General features: G+C 38.5%; 1 protein-coding gene and 1 long non-coding RNA gene across 2 annotated transcripts in view; one reads left to right on the forward strand and one right to left on the reverse strand.

Moving 5' to 3' along the window:
- The window catches only part of adamtsl3 (ADAMTS-like 3), a 112,572-nt gene that overhangs the window by 72,279 nt on the left and 34,801 nt on the right, over positions 1-5,492 (reverse strand). The gene's annotated exons all lie outside the window — the stretch shown is intronic.
- Positions 587-3,246, forward strand: LOC118600061. Its single transcript, XR_004949641.1, has 2 exons — positions 587-1,359; positions 1,990-3,246. It is a non-coding gene; the product is annotated as an uncharacterized LOC118600061 (long non-coding RNA).

The raw sequence follows: 5,492 nt of genomic DNA on the forward strand, positions 1-5,492 counted from the left end.
CAAAAAAGTATAATTAAAAACTGTTTAAATGCATTTTTTGAGGATTTTGCAGCAACTTCTCTATTTGGTTTGAATTGTCCGTGTTGCCAACTCACTACCACCAAAAATTAAACAACTTAATTCAACATATCAAACACAGAATCAATAAAATATTAAGAATCAATTAACATAATGATTAATAACATCCAATAAATTGTGGTTTTAGATGACAGTTAATCTCAGTGCCATAAAAAACCCAACAGAATGAATTAAATTGTGTTTATTTTCAACCGTGAGCAAATTTACAGCCGTTTTTAACATTTAGAAAATGCTCAGTCAAGATAAAAATTACCCCATGACCTTTTTTTAAGTTGACAGTTTAACAGTATCCCAGTTGCAATCTGGGAAATATTGGCATGATAAGGGGCGGCTGTGGTGCAGCGGTAGGGCGGTCGACTCCTGATCAGAAGTGAGCGGGTTCGACTCCCGCCTTGCCCGCCCATGTGTCGAAGTATCCTTGGGCAAGACACTGAACCCCGAATTGCCTCTGGTGGGAGGTTGGCGCCGGTGTTTGACAGCGGAGCCACCACCAGTGTGTGAATGTGTGTGTGAATGGGTGAATGGGTCTGTGACTGTGAAGCACTTTGGGCTCTCGAAGGAGGGTAGCGAGCGCTATACTAGTATACGCCATTTACCATGATATTACCCAACACTTATCTCAATTTCTAACATACGATACATAGGGATTGACAAGAAAAGGTAGTGATAGGCAACGTCCCAATGTGGAAGAAGGGAATTTCTTACTTGTGGTCCCAAAATGTGCAATCAGGTGCTTGCAAACTTCTTTACTGCTTTTCTTTATGGTGTGTCATAAACCAAAGGCCACTGTTTTTCAGAACCGTGTTTATAGAATGCTGATAGAAAACCGTGTAAGGCTCTTTCCGACAAAAACAGAGCGTCATAAGGACATCAGAGATAATGTGAAATGAAGGAATGTGATTGGATCCAAGCGTGCCCTTAAGTTATAAATACGGAATACATACGGAGGAGTCAATAAACACAGAGCTTTGACCGGTGGCAACAAGATATACTGCATTTGTCACTGTTGCCTCACCTGAGTTCTTCAAGTCCATGCAGACCAGCTGAAACAGCAGACCAGGATCTGTTAAAGCTTGAAGTCATGGCATTGGGTTTGGAAAAATTATCTGAACGTGACAGCTTGGAGATCGTGCAACTCCGACCTAACGGAATACGGCAAAAATACTGCAGTAAGAGAAAGAGGAGCTCTAAAGACTTTTTCCATCCATTGATGAACTACGAGCAGCAGACGGAGCTTCAGGAGGGAAATAGTGGGAGCAAAGATGGACTTCCAGCAAGCAGGTGAGAGTTAAAGCTATTGTGTTTTGAAAAATGATCACCAAAAAAGGCAGAAAAGATCACTTCAAGTTGGTGTGTTATTTAAAAGTATAAAGTTAAATTAAAATGTTGTATGTGGAGTTTTCTAATTTGACCAACTCAGTGGCCTTGTGGTAGTGTCCAACCTAAGACTGGAGAGTCAAGAGTACGAATCCACAATTGATTTATATCAGAGAAAAAAAAACAATAAATTCCTGATGACACTAAGCATTAAGGAGGTTAGATTAGGTGATAAATCACCAAATGGTTTCCAAGCATGGCAGTGTCTGCAACTCACCCCTCCCTCAGGGGGTGGGTCAAATGCAGAGAACACCCATTCACACACCAACAGCTAAAGAGACTTTAATTAGATATTTCTTTCAAAATCTGCACTAGTACAGATGTATTGCCACATAGACGTCATCACGAGTCATACATATGCACGTTTTGCAGCAACAGTGGTTCCCAACAATAAAAAACTTGAAAATCTTGAAATGGAAACAGTGACTCACAGCTGAACTTGAACTATGACATCTGAAAGTGCAGAAACAAAAAAGCTGAACAGCTGTGTGTTTACGTGCCGACGGCTGATGTCTTCCTCTTGTCTTCTTCAAGGTATCCCTTTCATCCTCTCACGTGGACAATCAGCAGGACATCCAGCGCACTCAACTCTTACCATCTGTCAACGTGACTGTTGGTCATGCTCCTGCCTGTGTGGAGATTCAAATCCACTCCGTTTCCACCTTTCCTCCATGACAACAATGGTCACCCACACCCCTCTCCTCAAATCCAGCTCTTCAAGATGGGTTTTTTGGTTGCTGGCAGGTCACTCTTGAATGTCCTCGGTTTGCCTCTCAAAAGACACAAATCCAAGTCACCTCAACAGGTGTCTTTTACTGCATCAGAACAGCTGTTCAAACGCTTTCTGATGGAATCCGCTCCTCGTCTGGAGCGCAAACCTCTCAAAAAGCTGTACAAATACAGAAAAAAAAGACTGCACTTTGAGGGTTTTTATAGATATGTATATTATTTTTCTATTATATTTAACAAACACTCGTAAAATACATGTAAAATCTTTGATTGTTCACATGACTTACATTTAAGTCCAAGCACATTTTTATTAAATTAAATAAGCTATTCCTTTCTCCTTGCTTGAGTGTTTCTTTGTATTGTTTGTAAGATATTTCTATTGACTCATATTCTCCTGACTACCAGCAATGCATTTTTTTCCTCTTTAGAGGATATTTCTAAACCTAAAGATATCTCCCAACTGATGCATACTGCTGAATTAACTATTTTGGGAATGGCAGAAGACATTTGAGGCTTTTCTGGAGGGTGGGTTCTGGGAATTGTAGTTTTTGGTGGATTTAAAAAAAAAAAAAAGATTGATTGATTTGGTTTATTGTTTTATTTCAACCATAAATTGCAATCAATACAAAAAAATCACAGGTTTATTAAGCTCATTTCAGATATGGTGAAATGTATTGCTTAAAAAAAACCACAATTATTTTTTTTTTAATATAGTGACTATTAACCGATTCAGATCAATCACTGCTAACTATTTCTTGCTCCAACATATCCCTCAAGAATTGGCGACTATATTGACATCATTTAATTAGTCATTTTTCACCACAAAATTGTCACTTTGGACAATAGAGACCAAACAATAAAATACTACATGTTTTTGAGTCTTTGCTATAACTAATCAATCAAAGTGATCACCTGGTGAAAGGTAAATGTCTTTTGAACATCAGCATACCAGGATTTGTTCACAAAATCAATGTCCAATCCAGTCCCTTTTTTAACATCCTGCCAACAATTCCCCACCTGCCCTACCTCTTGGTATCAGTAAACTTCCTGCAAAAAAAAAAATAAAAAAAATCCTCCAGACTTCAGCTCCTACCACACATAGCAGATGAACTGTTAAAGCTGGTGACCGTAAGCACAGAAGCACAGCAGCTGCACATGAAGTGTCACTTTTGATTTAATGCTTGCAAACCTCCTTGGAGAGCGGGAAACCAGGATGAGGAGCATTTAGACTAACACTGCACGCTAGTGCATCACCAACTCAAATGAGTCCCAGGGAAAAGTTCACAAAGAAGCCAAAAAGATCAAATAAAATCAGCTGCAGATAACAAAATAGCTACAGAGTTTGGTAAAGGGGGTTTACTCATCACTAACACAACTCAGAGGCAAATTTTTAATAAACTACTGCTGCTCTGCAGAAACTATGTCCTGGAAAACAACCAAGGCTTTTTGATTTTGGCTAAAACGGCATAATCGTAATTAAAAGGCCACTAGGAACACTTTTAAAAAAGATCAAGACACGTGTGAAGAGTTGTTTTTTGGAGTTGTTTAAAAGACAATGTGTTATTGTGTTTTGCCGATGACATCGGTGATATTGAAGGGTTAAAAATCAATATATCAAGGGTACCGCAGAAGAAAAAAGCAACTTTTTAGATAAGTGGTTTATTAATAGAAAGGGCCTGACCCTGCAGGTTCAACAGAAAGCATCAGCTAGATATTTAATAACGGACCAAAGAGGGCTCTCACAAAAATGCTTATTTGAGCTATAAAACTCACAATTCCCTGATCCTTTTCTGGAAGTTTTTCAGCAACAAATGGAGGGCTGGGAGGTTACATCTCTTGAAAAAAAAAATCTAATTTTTTTTTTCTATCAAATTAGAACATTTTAAAGAAGGTATTACTCCATGCCTCTGTTTGGTGCAGTGTGACTCGTGTTTTGTCCCTCTTTCTCACTTCCCCAGGAGAGATTCCTGTACTCCTGTCCTTGGGAGTGGACCTCGCCTCTGGCTCTTCTTGCAACCCCAGCTGTCCCAGCTCCATCCGGATAAAGCCCATCTGCTGCACTATTCAAGCATGTAGTTGTACAGTTAGCTAATTCTTCTTTCAGTCCTGGTACATTGTCTGTCCGTCCTGGGAGAGGATCCATCCTTTATGTGGAGATCCCTGAGGTTTGTTCTTTTTATTTTTCTTGCAGAATCCTTTTTTTTTTTTTTTTGAGGAGTTTTTCCCTTATCAAGTAGGAGAGTCTAAGTGCAGGGAAGCCCAGTTTAGTTAAGTTTGTTTAGTTTAGTTTAGCAATTAATTGTTTATATTTTATGAGTGATTTTATGTTTTTGAACAATTCGATGTAAAGCCACCATGTTGTAATATTGGGCTATAAAAATAAAATTGAACAGAGTTTCCATTTAGGTTGAATAATATCAGGAAAATGTCTATTTTTTTTAGATTAAGGGAACAATGTGACTTTAGGACTAAATTTAAAACAGCCACAAATGAAGTCTAAAAAAATGTTTGTCACCAGTCGCTTCACTGCCTGCAACATTTTACATCTGCTGTGTAACACTTGAACACAAAACAGTCAAAACTGGATGATACAAAAATTTTATTTTAATGATATTTAAGGAAGAAGTTAAATCAAGGTTAAACTACTTTGACTGTGTGGGTATTTCTAGTATTATGGGGTGAGGGAGGGGTCTAATTCGGCACCTAATGCATGTAGACTAAGAACAATACATGCCTAAGGTGAAAGTCCTAAAAAGTCTCTAAAAAGGATTATTACTAGATTTGCTATTGGTTTAAAACAAAGAATAAACCTAAAGGCTTTAAGAAATACTTGAAATAGCTGAGATTGACCAAATTCTTTTAGACTCTCTAAAGAAATAAGACAAGAGAGAAAATGTGTGGATCAAATGAAAAAGCGAATTAAAATAATGCAATAAAACATCCTAATCATTCTGTGACAAAACAGCGAGAATGAAAGGATCTGAAAACCAAGAACTTTAACACACCGATACTTATATGCTGCTTTTCCACCTTCCTTGAAAGCTCAGAGTGCTCTTCAGTCATAGTCCACTGCCTTACACTTTACCCACTAGATCTAGTGTAGACTTCAGTGTCTTGCCCAAGGACACTTCGACACATGAGCAGGCAAGGCCGGACCCAAGCTTGTTATCTTTCGATCAGAAGTCTATCGCTCTCTTGCAGCCGCCCACAATTAAAAGGACAAGCTGTGACAACTGGAATCTTGAACCTGACGGAAAGGCGGGGGACAAAAATCTGAAAACAAACCATAAATGAAAACAAAACTGAAC

Source organism: Oryzias melastigma, linkage group LG18 (genome assembly GCF_002922805.2).
Source record: "Oryzias melastigma strain HK-1 linkage group LG18, ASM292280v2, whole genome shotgun sequence".
NCBI classification, from domain to species: Eukaryota; Metazoa; Chordata; class Actinopteri; order Beloniformes; family Adrianichthyidae; genus Oryzias; species Oryzias melastigma.